Source organism: Ixodes scapularis, unplaced genomic scaffold (genome assembly GCF_016920785.2).
Source record: "Ixodes scapularis isolate PalLabHiFi unplaced genomic scaffold, ASM1692078v2 PGA_scaffold12__126_contigs__length_90152505, whole genome shotgun sequence".
NCBI classification, from domain to species: domain Eukaryota; kingdom Metazoa; phylum Arthropoda; class Arachnida; order Ixodida; family Ixodidae; genus Ixodes; species Ixodes scapularis.
This window is the reverse complement of record NW_024609838.1, coordinates 18,362,461-18,376,446: the sequence shown is the minus strand read 5'-3', so window position 1 is coordinate 18,376,446 and position 13,986 is coordinate 18,362,461. Positions and strand designations below refer to the sequence as shown.

Genomic DNA, 13,986 nt, shown 5'->3' with positions numbered 1-13,986 from the left:
AAACGTTTACTATTATCCTCATCAGTCAAAAAACCTACTCCCGACACTTTGAAATTCCATCTCCCTCAACGGGCTACAAACAAGGAAGCGCGTTCAACTTTCGGACAAAAGAGCAGTGCCAACAAAAACCCTGTGTGACGCAATTCAACCTCATGACCGACGTCACAAACCCCAACCGGAAACCGAGCCGCTTCTCATTTCCGCAAAGTGTGGGCGACGAAACGGAGCAAAAAAAAAAGAAGAGATCTATCGTGACGTCACGTCGTCACGTGTCCTCTACGTAGCGACGCTCGTTTCCTTCTCTTCACCGTTCGCTCGTTCGAGGGAAAGGGAGAGAGGAACCCTGGCCCGGAGAGTTTGGGCCCCGCGGCCGCGAGATCAGTTCAGAACGCGCAACTTCATCGTGTGGATGTGTTTCTTGTGCGCTGGCTTGGGGTTTGTGTTTGAACTGATCCGAAGCGAGCGTCCATGGTTCGCGAGTGTCGAACTTTTACGTTGTGTTGCCGGTGCATTGCAGATGCATTGATGTTTGCATGGCACGTTTCCGGTACCTCTTCTTTGTCTGCTGTGCCGCTTCTAAGTTTGGGACGTGTTGCTAGTGGAAACATTCAATTGTAATTTTCTGAGAATTTTTTTTTTTTAAGTGGGAGTTTCAAGAACACTTCTACCTGGAAAAAGTCGTAAGCCTGACAATTTTTTTCAAAGCTCCGTGTTAAATTTTTTAAAAGGAAATCTTCGAATTGTCGTGATACGTCGACTTGGATTTCTTCTCAGCATCTGCGGCGCTCTGCCCTAAGAGCCCACCCACGTCGGGCTGGTTGAACCTTTGTTCCGTAACGTCTGCGAGTGAGTAACACTTTTTCTTTTCATATCGGTGCCGTTAAAACATTTCTGGTTTGATACTTTTTCGCGAAAGCTTTGTCTGCGTGAGAAAAAAACTATTTTTGCATAAAATATACAAAATACCTATAAGAAATTTGTGTAATACGGTGAAACAACTTGAAGCGCATACTCTCTTGAAGCTTAATTTCCCATTTTAATCCAGGAATTTCTTGACATCATGAAAAAATATTTTCCAGATTGCTAGAAAACTTTGGAGAAGTTTAAAACTTGTATTTTTGTATTGTGACGTGTCAGTGTTATATTAGTCTTTTAACTAAATATTTGAACCATGCTCGAACTGTTTAGCGACAGGTTTTTTTTTTAGCAGGTAGCAAACGTCCTATAAATTCAGTCATCTGGATAAATAGTATACCGTTTGAGTTGAAGAAATATCTATTGGTTGTTTTTTTCTCGGAGATTTGTGCAAATTTCTTATACACTTTTAGCACACTTCGTCCATAGTAAAGTCAATTGCTTAGCATAAGAATGCAGATGTTCCAGCACGAGTTCGGTGGGACAGCTTCAACGGAATTTTTCGGGCTAATGGCAACTTTCATAGTTAGAAACGATATACGAATATGCGGGGGAAATTCCTTACCGGGGTTTTCTTTAGCTGGAAGTCAGACGTCTTTTTAACTGCCCCATTTTCTTTCCAACTCTAAAAACATGAGCGTTCTGTTAGTTTGTCTGGAGTTTCAAAAGAAATTTTTGATAGGAGTTTTGTGCTAAAAACTTAAATTTTATACCGTCGCGGTTTTTGGCTTGCCATCATCGATCGTAGCCGTTTTATCTGACGTACTCTTATGTAAAATTCAATGGGTATGCTAAGCAAATTGTCAGTTTTCACTGTCAAGAAATTGACGACGGCAGTTATGTAACATTTTCATGACGTCGGCAACATTCGCTATTTCTTTATTAGTTTTCCACCTGCGTGCTTTCTTTGTGCACATATCATTTCCCTAAATAAACGAAGGCAGATCTAGCAAGCTCTGGGACGTTCTTTTTTTTTTTTTTTATAAATACAGTCAAAAACTCAGAGTCGGCCCCGAAAATACCCTGGCGGATTGCCCATCCCGTACCTCAAAGCACCTTGCGTCATCCTTCACTACATAGTGGAATCTACATTGTGCCGTATACTTTTCTGTTTCCAATATATCTTTTTTTGTAAAATGTTCATTTCACCGGTCATTTAGGCCACGGTTCAGGAATCTCATAAACGTTCCCGGTTCGGACACTGTCTGAACTAGAGAGTTTTGAAACGCGTCCATGCGCGCAGAAAATGAGAAAGAGGGGTAGACCAGAGAGCGTGGTGACCTCAGCTTACTGAGCTTTGGTTCGCATGATTAGTGGGTAGATCATCTAAAGCCAGCTGCCGCTGTCTTTCATTGCAGTGTTTTAACACTGGACGGCAGAGTTGCGCGTTCTAACTAACGTGTTCGACGAGTGCAGTGAGGACAATGGCAGCTTTTGACTCCACTGCACTGTACGACGAGTGCAGTGGAAGCAAAGTCAGATAGCCTTTCGTCTGCCCACTATTCATTGCAACCAGAGCTCGGTGTTCTGTCGCGTCCTCCTCTTCTTCAATTTCTGCATAAATGTGACTTGACCGGCCACAGGTGTTTTCGCACAGTGTGGATAGATTATTTGAATATCGGTGAACCGTATTTACGAGCATGAGGAAAGTTATCGAATTTAAATACGAGAATCCAGTAATTACTGATATAAATGCCTAGACTAGTTACAGTAATATTTTTAATAAGCCAGGCATGTTATTAAAAAAAACATTTGAAATTGTTAATATATGTCAACTTTAGTTCATTTGTTGCGGAAACAACTGCGGTTTTCTTTGTTCAGTTGCTAACCTTAAAGCAGAATAAGTTTTTTTTAGGGGGAATGACTATTTTTACAACTAATCCACTAAAAGATGTTGGTAAACCTTCAGAAGAAATTTATAATTGGTGTCAACGAATGTTTAAGGTATATATACCGGGTGTTCCATTTTAATTCCAACATATTTATTACAAAACATTAATGAAAGCTGCACTAATACGGTTTGCGCAGGTGAGTTATACGGCCAGTGAGACATTATGTAGGCGGCTAATCCTTGCGATAAGCCGGGTAATTAATTAAATCACGTTAATTAACTTTTTAAGTAGTGAAAATAGACATGTGGATCCAACTAGAAACTTACTGAGCGTCATCGTAAACCACTAAATCAACTCTTTTTTGAACGACTTGAAACTCGGGGGCGCACCAAAGGTACCATTCTTGAAACAAGCGCAAAGCCAGCAGTGGCGGAACGCGATGATAATCCAGTCATCCGCTTTCCGTCAGTGCTGGTTTTGAGCCTGTTTCAAGTCGTTCAAAAAAGAGTTGATTTAGTGGTTTACGAGGACGCTCAGTGCGTTTCTAATTGGAACGGCATGTGTATTTTCACAAATTAAAAAGTTATCTAACGAATTTTAATTTATTAGCCGACTTATCGCAAAAATTAGACACCCACATAATGTCCCCCTGGCCGTCTAACTCACCTGCGCAAACGGTACTAGTGAATCTTTTACGAATGTTTTGTAACAAATCTGTTCGAATTAAAAATGAACACCCGGTATATATCTCACACATGCGTTGACACCATATTAAATTATCATCGCCATCACTATGAACAGTCAGCACCAAAAAAAAGCCTAACTTTCAGAGATACACACTTAGGAACGCCAAAGTACAGCGAAAATGTGGCCGTGACTGATTGTGTCATTTGCATCAGACTATTTATTAAAAAAAAAAAAGATGCGTTTTAATAAAATGATTTGGCTACAGCTAAGTCACACGTTGAGGTGTGACAATATGAAATTTATTTGAGGAGCCACTCCTTACTGCGTAGCTTCACGCGTTCTTTCAAAGCGCTGCTTTAAGATGCCCGTTTCCGGCTTGAGCGACGTCGCCGTCGACGTAACCGCGGGTTGCATTATGGGACGTTTCCTATATTGACGTCCTACGTGCCGTCATGAGGGCAAAAATTTCCCGATAGATTTGGCGGGAAACGTTTCCGCTAAACTTAGCAGAAACATCTCCCGACAAATTTAGGCGGAAAATTTTGCCTTCGTGACGTCACACGTGACCCTCCCCTCCTCCTCCTCAAGAACTGCGCTCTAATTCGGCAGTACAGATGATTTTAACCGTCTCTTATTTTTTTTTTTTTTCATTTTACAATACTAACGCGCCAATTTATTTCCAAAACATAAAAACTAAATCCTTAAGCCTAGATGTATTCCACACGACCGGTATAAGTCAGTCAGCGATTAAACGCTGAAATTCAAGTTCAGCGGCAAGCCTAGAGTTCGACCATAGATACCGTATATCTAGGCCGTATAGTTTCCTTTGTTTACGTATAAGGGAAATCGGCGAATGTTTTTCGGTGTTTATGTTTTTTCTTGTTTTTTTTAATAAATAACGGTGTATTTATGTGATTTGTTTCTGGATCTACGCTTTAAACAGTGATTATCTATACATATATATTCTTAGCTGGAGCAATTTTGACCAGAAAGCTGTGTTTTTTCGGTTTCAATGGACCCTAAATTTTAGCGCGAACGTATATGTTTATCGGTGTTTTTCTGTTTTAACAGATTTCGTATTTTTAACACCAACGAGTGTCTATCGGTGTTTCTCTGTTAAGACAATAATCAACGTCCCACGTGTGTCCCATGATTGGGCTTAACTCAATACCAATAGGACGACAACAATAGCAGTTAACTAGTCACGAAATTACAACATACCGCGGCTATAGAAGTAAAAAGAGGCATGTTCTGGACATCATTCCCATCAATTCGGTTCGTGCGAACTCCCGAACGCAGCACATTAAGCACTTACCGAATCGGAAAGTGCCCGCTATTTCCCGATTACATAACTGTAGCGCAAAATGCGGGCTGCCAATTCGTTGTGTCTGGCGACGGCCGAGCTGAAGTGGCACTCTGGATTATTAGGCAACAAAGTCCGGACCTCGGCATGCGTCACAGCCGCGACCCTGACCTCGGGCTCTCACCCTCACAATGTGTAATATTGTCCGGGATTTCATTAAATATGTAGGCTCTTTTCCACGTTCGTGCTCGGAACGAGCGGGCCTAAAATAGCATTCTGAGCTTGCGGAATTAGGCAGAATGCTTATCAACGCAAGTAGGACATTGGTTTGTGCGTTATCTGCGAGTTAACGCTAAGTTCTTTTTTTTTCATACTTAAACTTTATGTTTTTTTGTTTCAAAGGCCGAGGGAGGTTCGGTTTCTCAGGGGAGAGCCGAAGTACGCGTCGTCGTCCCAGAGCTTTCAGTGAGACGGGGTAAAGCGGAATCTTGCCGCCACCGCGGATGCTTCCTGCGTGCTTGCCCCAGTGGCCAACATTTCAGCGGGGTTTTCCCTCCTCTCCAAGTCGCGAGGTTTCTGGCAGCGCCCCAGCTGCGCGGTTGGTCCCACTCTGTTTTCGGTGGAGACAAATAGGCTTAGTCATTCCTGACCCTGGTTCCCTTTGTCTCCCTTGACATTTCCAAGAAGTGCACTCAGATGAGTAACAATTATGCCGTTCGTTTCCTCGCCGGTTCCCCTTCTTATGGCACGACTAAATGTTCAGACTGTCCAAGAAAACTTTTAACTTGGTGTCGTGCTTGGCTGTTTATTCGCTCTATCGGGATTTTTTTTTTTTTTTGAGGGAGGGGGGGGGGGGCGGGGAGGGCAGCAATGTTATAATTGCGGTCGGAAGCGTAGTGAGCTGTAACGCAAGGGCTGCCGCCAAGTCTCACGCACTGTTGGATGTACGATGTATATGCTCTGCTCTTTAAAAGGCCTAAGTGGGACACGTATGATTTTGTTTTAGTTATTGCACGACGATAAGATTTTCAGAAAATATTTAAGCCGTTAGACGGAATGTAGGTGACGGACACGACCCGCTCTAAGCCCCACCCACAGATCAGTGGTCCCCACCCATTACTACTGGATTGGCTTGGCTGCTCGGCCCAACACGCTCGCCAGCTTAGAGTCTTCCTGCCCCGACATCCGGTGCGTCTAGTCCGGAGTCGGACACCGCCTGCTGGTCTCGAGAGCAGACGCACGGCAGCCTCCGGCAACGTCTGCGACACCACCACCGTCTATCGTCGTCTGCAACGCCCGAATGACGCGGCCATGAAAGCGGCGCGTCGACGTCCGCCGTCGCCTGCGTTCGTCTGCCATTCCACCACCGTATAAAACCGTTTGCAGCGCTCGAAAGACGCAACCGTAAAAGCGGCGTTCTAGCGTTTCATCATGCTCAAGTAACGGTCCAATACGCCGAGAAACTGGTTTAGAAAAGGAAAGGAGAGCGCGAGGGTACGTCAAAACGCCGAACTCTGATTCGAATTATTAGTAGGTAGACCTAAGGCCTAGCTACCTCTATCCCCACTGCATTCGCGGAATGGGAAAGACGAACCCTGTCCGAACGCCGGAAGCCCGCGTTCCACGTTCTAACGTACTGAACGAGTGCAGTGGAGACAAAGGCTGCCTTTGGCTCCACTGCACTCCTCGAACGCATTGGAATGCGACAACCAAAGGCCCAACGCCGGCGTTCCGCATTCTAACGCTTTCAGTGAGTTTAGTGAAGACAAAAGACAGCTAGCTTTTGGTCTACCCAGTAATCATCCCAACCAGAGCTCAACATTCTGACGTCCACCGCGCTCTACTTTCTTCATCTCCCTCAGTTTCTCGACCCCTACAAGCGTCTCTAAGCGTCTTTGGGTGTGTGGTAAAAAAGCGACCAAGAGGACTAAAACAAATTAACCAAATAAATATGCAGTCCTTCCCGCTTCTAGGGGTTTTTTCTCTTTTTTTTTGTTCGCATGGCATCTGCGAGCAAGGTGGGTGAGTGTCATGAGGAATAATGAAATGTTCGTTTGGCTAGCCCGGTGCTCTACAATAATTGAGCGCTACTTGCCCTTCGATACAAAAAACGGGGCCATACCTAGACGAACTTGACGCCAGAGAAATGGGTCGTAGATTCTTACCTGTCAAGTTATCTTCTCGGTACTATATTATTTGCAATCACTATGGTTGCACAAGTCACAGAGCAGCGGGGCCACTTTTGCAGCAACCATTATCTTTATTCAGCGTCAACATGTCAAATCAACAAATCGATCCAGACAAAACAAAGTAGTTTATGTGGGACGCTAGGCTTCGGCCAGTACCACTTCCAAAACAAGCAGCCGTACAGCGCTTCAGGCGCGTACTTGCGACAGTTGTCTGCTACAAGCTACGTCGGTTGAGGAGATCTTCTAAACACTTCGGCGAACGCAAAACGACTCGCACTCATAAAAATAGACGTGCTACACTCGCTGATCATACCGGAAACACCACCAGCCATGTTTATATTGTTTTAAACCCAGGCGGGAAAGGCAATCTCCGGATATTTTGTTAAAAACAATTATGACCCTATCAAGATTATTTGTTTCTCGAACAGAAAAATATTGTCGAATAAATAAGGATTACGGCACAAGAAACACTTTTCACTCCAGTCAATGAGAGATGTAAGTACCTTGTGAGCAAAAGGCGGGGCTTAGCGGGTTGTGACCTTCCTCTTCTTCACCTAAATTGCGTCTGGCGTCTTAAACATTGCTCCACATGTTTTTTCGTTCTTTTTTTAATAACGTGTTTTATTAAAACTTGTGAAAATATTTGTTTTTATTTCAGTGTCCTTTTAAGTATTCTTCTTTTGATCGGAAACAGTCGAAAAACCGTTTGTGATCTGTACTCGAGTTGCTATTTTAATTCCCTCTCTTTGTAGAGAGTCCTGTTGAATGTGTTCTTTCGTGGACTTAATGTGGCTCTTGTATATATATATGCGGTTGCAGATTTTCTTTCTTTTTTACAACACAATAACACAATACAATAACCGACATGGTATCGGACAGAAACCACTAACTCAAAACAGGGCAGTGCCTTAATCTTATCCTCTGATAAGCATTGTGAGTCTGAAGGAATTGAAGCCAGAGCCATCATCCTAATTAACCATACCCCCTTAAACAATCCGTTATTTAACTGACCTCTAATGGAAAGAAATACTCGAAGGTGCCAAAACACCGATACCATGAACTGTACCATTATTGATGATGAATTCCTTCCGTGGATGGGCGTTTCGAAATTGTACTAAGTGATTTAGTTAGATACCATTACATAATAACTTCCAATTGCGTGAAAGTTTCCGATCCACTAATCATTTGTGTAAGCCGTAGGCCCTTTATAATTTGTTCTTTTATGTGTTTAATTTAGTTTAGGCAATAAAAAATCGTCTATTGCCATCTAGGACACTCGTTGTAGATTATAGATTACTCAATCTTAAACCAAGCCTAGCAGCCTGCCGGTCCAACGAAACTAGAGCTTGAGGTAAAATATGCCTTATATTATAACCAGGAAAATTAGTTGGTAAGGCATTGCAAAATCTGGTACAACCTACTGACTCAAACATTCAGATTACGGCGCCCCCTAAATCCGAGAGGTTACGACATTTTGCATGGCTTCCATTAAAAATTATTTACGACATGCACGTCCAAACCCACCTAACATATAGCGCTAATATTACACACAAATGTTTTTATTTATTTGAGGTTTACTTACAGTTCAGGCACATTATTTACATGACATCCGGTCTGTCCTACAAACGAAAATAAAATTTAATCTTAAGTACCGCAATGGAACCGTTTAACACTCCCTATTAACATTCGGAAAAGCATTTTGAACACCCACAAATCTCTACGTCGTATGTAGATGTGACTAGAACTCCAAGATTTACGAGATTTTTTGTTTTGTCTTTCGCTCATTTTCACAAGCTTTGATAAACTTTATGTATTATTAAACTCTATATATTTTGGCAGAGCCACTTATATACACGATCCATTTGACACTATACCTGTTGAATCAGAAAAAAAGAGTCTTTACTTATGTTTGATGAACAAAAAAATGTTAGGTTTTACAATTTACCATCTTGCAAAACCTGTTCGGTCACAAAGATGTTAAGAAACGCAAGGTGTGACAATTATTATGTTGACGGTTTCTGCCTCAAGATTTGTTCTTTGACGTTCATATTGTCAAATATCGCAACCTGCTTGACTGCGTAGCGTAAATATAGATGCTCGATATCCATCACGCTCTGCGTTTTCTTAAGTTGTAGGTGACCATAGTTATATTTTCATTTGAGTCGGCGCTCCTCGTGTGTGGAGCTTATCTGAGTACCACAGAGCAAAAAACACACACCTAACAAAACACGGTTTATTTCTCTCCCGAAACACTACGCATAGGTGCACGCCTCCAGGCACACTTTCACAACGTCTTGGGGTGTGCACGGCTGGGGATGCAAATATCCAGCACCAGCGCGATTACGAGTGTGTACGAGTACGGGCCTTTTCGGAACTAACCATCGGAGACAAGCGCACTCCTTGTGTCTAAAGACCACGATCCATCATCTTATACCCTTCTGAGAAGAAAAAGGTTCCTCCCGCTGATAGTCGCTGATGAAACCAATGCTCCCGTCTATTCGAGATGCGGGCCCCCGTCGCTTTATGAATACGCCCATTAGCGGTTCTTGTGTGGGCAATTCATCATGGCTGTCCTATTACAGAGGCGAGGCGCCACCACATCCAAAATGTTTGCGCCCTCTAAAGATCCTCATGCCTCGACGATATCTTGAGAAACGAGAGCTAAAAACCGAGGCGTGTTGCATGATTAATGTGCGTGTTTTTAACGCGCACTTGTGACGCCTCGTTGCACGAGGTGGGTAACCAAATCTGCGACGGTGATAGGGCGATACTGTGTTTGGGTTGCCGACCGTTCAATGAACTTTTCGGTGTAAATTTGGTCCTGCTTAGGATGCCTAGTATAGAAGATCAGTTGTAATTATGTGTCGAAGAGAAACGGCGTATTAAATATTTTCTTCAAGAGAGGTTATAGTCATGGAACAATTAAAATATCGGAAAAACCAATTTCCACCCAGTGATCATAATAATGACACTGGCTAAACTTTTGTTTTTGCGGTGCAAATTGAGAGTAATAGTGACATAATATACATGTTCTATACACTTAGATATTCGCTTGAAAGTGAATTCTCAATGTACCTCAAAGAATTTGTTTTGCGTATATATTTTATTGTATTTCTACGCACTAAACTTTACAGAATGGCAATCATTAGGCTGCATTAAACAACAACAAACCACCGCTTTTATTTACCACAAAAATTACGACCTGTCCGTAAACTCTGAATGCGCGACTCTCTTTTTTTTTATTTAGGCCTTTCGCCCAAGGACTGATTGTTCTTACTCTTGTTTATTTTTTAACCCGTCAGCTACCTGCAATAACTTTGACTCCATACCCCACTAATGCGAACATTGGAACTTAGTTTTATATTGAGTAGAATACGTTTATTCCGTACCTGGTTCAACATACGTGATAACTTTCTCCTTCCCGTTAACATCTCAAAAATTAAACACTGATCACATCAACGTTGTCCCTAAGGTGCACTAATGTTTCCTTCGGACTTGAAAACAAATCCATAAAAGCAAACTAAAAAGAAAGACAAAAGCTTTTCTTTATATTTTGTTATGTTTCTCGGTTTTGAAGTGAAAACGATTCCCCGTAGGTTTAGTCGGGAAGATTTGTGGCGTCGTTCATTTCCGAAGAGTCACTGAACTTCCTAGGGGAGCCATCGCTCCGATAGAACAAGGAAAAACGAAGTGTAGTTGTAAGCGCGTTTTATGCTTTTATTGTCAACCGCAAAAACTACAATTGGTTGTGGTGATTCTTTCTTGCTAAAGCAAACACACAACAAATTTTTGGCGCTTTGTGTTTAGATTATCTTGTAAGATATTAGTTTGTTTCTTGCAGAATATAAGGTCAAACGTCTAGGCTTACTGCTAACTTCCCTGCAATCAGTACGCACAATAATAAATTCAGTAAGTAATCATCGCAACTCGTAATATTATACCTATCTAATACAAAGACTGCTATAATAATCCACGCTTCACTGAGTAAACCGCCGAGGATATGTGAAATGCTTCCGCGAGGCTGGTTCATTATAATATATTTCGTAGTATTGGAAACTATTCTTGGCTAGGAAACGTCCGACTAAAATAGAAAAGACAACTACAATAAACATTGCAGATATACCAGGAAGTAGTAAGTTTATCAAAGTTCTAAAATTAAAAAAAAAATTACACTTGTCTGCGTTTTCCAGGTAGCCGTCCTAAAACCAACGACTCAAAACTGCTATCTAGTGCGAGTAAATCTCCTACAAAACTATACTTTTGGAAGTCTTCCGGGAGTTGATATAGCTCAGTGGAAGAATTTATTTGGTTATTTTATTCGAGGCTGTCCACACAAACATATAGAAGTCTTTTGTGACTTCCATGTATTTGTATCGTCCTTCAATGAAACCCCAGTCTCGAGTTAACTTACTATGTTTAGCCTTCCCTAACTTACTTGCACCTCGTTTTTCTTTTTCTCCTTTTTTTTTGCGTGAAAGAAATATATTATTGCAGGAGCACGAATCTATATATGTGTGATAAGAGTTCATTAGAATTCCACGATTCCTAACAAACAAAAATACTTTTAGGACAGTTGTTGAAGTCAGTTAATCAGGACTTCTTTAAACTACTCCATTGGCCCCCGTAACTTTTAATCTCAACTACGCAATGGCGTACTTCCGCCGGATCAAGTGCTTCTGTGAGTCAAACTACGTCAGCAGGATCAATATATAATAAATCATTCAGCGGATGATGTACTGTAATAATGAGGTCCTACAGGAAACGACCTTGAAAGTGTGTAGACCGCCCTCATAAAGGATTAACCTACTCTCCCGACCGAGAATTTGGTGGGATCGTGCGAGGTTTTAATGGTAAATGAGCCGTGAATATTCTCCGCAAAGCTAGTTGCAGGGCATTCCGGCCTCACTGCTTAGAGAAGGGAAACTCGGATTGAATTCCCTCGGGTCAATAAAAACTTTTCGGCACGTAGCTTGGTCACATTAAAAATTTGGTGTTGTGAGAGGAAAAAGAATCCGGGTTCTCTCTACACTCTGTTAACACCGCCTTTGATGAACAAAGCCTGTGAACAACCTACTCTACGTCTAAGTAATTTACATTTCGATGGCGTCTAATGTTCCCATAAACGCACGTTTTTACTCCTACGACCCGGGATGCCTATATATGCACTACCTCACACATAACATCCACGCAATAAGAGAACGCACAGTTTATGTCTCAGCGACCACACAAACACCATGGCTCTCGCCGCCACGTGCGACCAAAACGCAACAACCCAATTCCAACATTAGCACCGCGTTTTCCCTAGTGGGTTTCCCATTTCGGGACGAAAACTGACTTGCCCGACGTCTAGGATTACCCACTTCCCGGCCCTACACTCGATGGGCACTGGGGCAGCGAAAACAACTGCGGTACACTCTTGACAAGTGAGCGAAGTTAACCCTTTGTTGCTTGGACCATGTCGGTGTTCGGATCGTTCACTCCAGATGTGTGCTTTGTTCGCCGCCACGTGGGGCCATTGGCGGCTTCTCTCTAGCGCATCGGTGACCGCACACCGCAAATAAACCGATCTCGCGCGTGGCTGGAGCGCGCGTGTGTTTTGAGAGCGGTCGTTCTCGGGGCTCCATTGTTGCCGCCGATAGAAGTGGGTCATCCTATATCATCAGAGCACGCGGAGAGCATCGTGTTGTGGTTTTGCTCTTTCTCGCCAGTGTCTTGCGGAAGACACGGACGTCTTTTGCGTATGGGTCCTTTGCCTCGTGTTTATTTAAGGAATGTCGATAATCATTCCGAAGCTCCGGGCGTCTAGGCCGTGGTTCGGTAGAAGGAAAGGATTACTCCAGTGAAGGAGGCCTAATTAGGGTCTGCGAGCTGGGTAAATACAGACGCGCTAAAACCCCAGACGTGTGCAAACTGGGAGGGGGCATGTGCGCAGAGGCTATGTACTCTATAACACTCAGTGCGCCTACTCTTCCGCAAAGCACATGAAAGTGCCAAAGGTAGAAAATATACGTGCACTTATCCCTCGTTTGCTTCTAAGCTGACAACGCTGTGGAGACCAGGTCCTCGTTCGACCAGTGATACGTCTATCTTTCCCCAACTGATCACGCACCCGCTCTTACCCACATGCAGAGAACAGGTCAGGTGATGAAAGGCGCTCGATTTGTCTGCTGACTCCGCAGCTTCCCCCGCACTGTCAGCTAAGAGATGAACGAAGTATAGAAAAACAGTCTGCACTTAGACACTCAGACACATAAAACAACACGCTTGGTGCCACAATTTTTTTGGCGTTCTAGCATTTTTTTTTTTGTTTTGTTATTAGCGTTTGGAGATTGTATCAATGCAGAGCTCAAGTTGGTCTGCCTCTTGCGCAGGGGTTGCACTGACATCAGAACGCAGAGTTCTGATTGGCTCCAATGAAGCGATAGTTGGTGACCTCAATGCAAGCTGCCTTGAGGACTACCCACTGTCCTCCCAATCAGACCCAATCAGAGCTTGGCGTTCTGAAGTCAGTGTAACCGTTGCTCAAACGGCAGACAAACTTGCGCTCCGCATTGGTTCGCCCACGTTTTTTTGCGGGCCAATAGACTCACTGGATCAAAATGATTTGTTGGCCTAGTTGGTTAAACATTACGAAAATTAAAAAGCGCAAAAGACAAGGACAAGAGGGAGACAACACAGGACAAGCGCTTTGTCTGTGTTGTCTCCCTCTTACCCTTGTCTTTTGCGCTTTTTTAATTTTCGTAATGACTCACTGGGTGTTTTGTAATTCACACAATGGGGGGGGGGGGGGGGGGGAGGGCCACGTTTCCCAAGTCAAGTGGAAAAACTAGGGGAGACGTTTGCAAAGTAAATGTATGACGCATCGTCACGCAGGAAACAATAGAGTTGGTAGCTAGTGATGACCACCAGATGCAAAGCCTCGGAGTGCTAGCTCACTGCGCGCCGGACAGCATGGAAGGTGTTTGTTCTTGGTAACCGCTGTCGCATTCATACCATGTGTGGACCCTATTAGCGCCCGGATGTTTCGGTGGTGCCCCCTTATGGTTTCCGTTCGTGACGT

At 43.3% G+C, this 13,986-nt stretch overlaps 1 protein-coding gene across 3 annotated transcripts in view; it reads left to right on the top strand.

Moving 5' to 3' along the window:
- Positions 1-380: 380 nt before the first annotated feature.
- LOC8040758 (pyrokinin-1 receptor) overlaps positions 381-13,986 on the top strand; it is a 132,510-nt gene continuing 118,904 nt past the window's right edge. For 2 of the 3 annotated variants that reach the window (XM_029983563.4, XM_042289448.1), the window contains exon 1: positions 381-846. The gene's annotated coding sequence lies outside the window, so the exon portion shown is untranslated. The remainder of the gene's footprint in view (positions 847-13,986) is intronic. The other variant, XM_002401136.5, reaches the window with a different exon arrangement.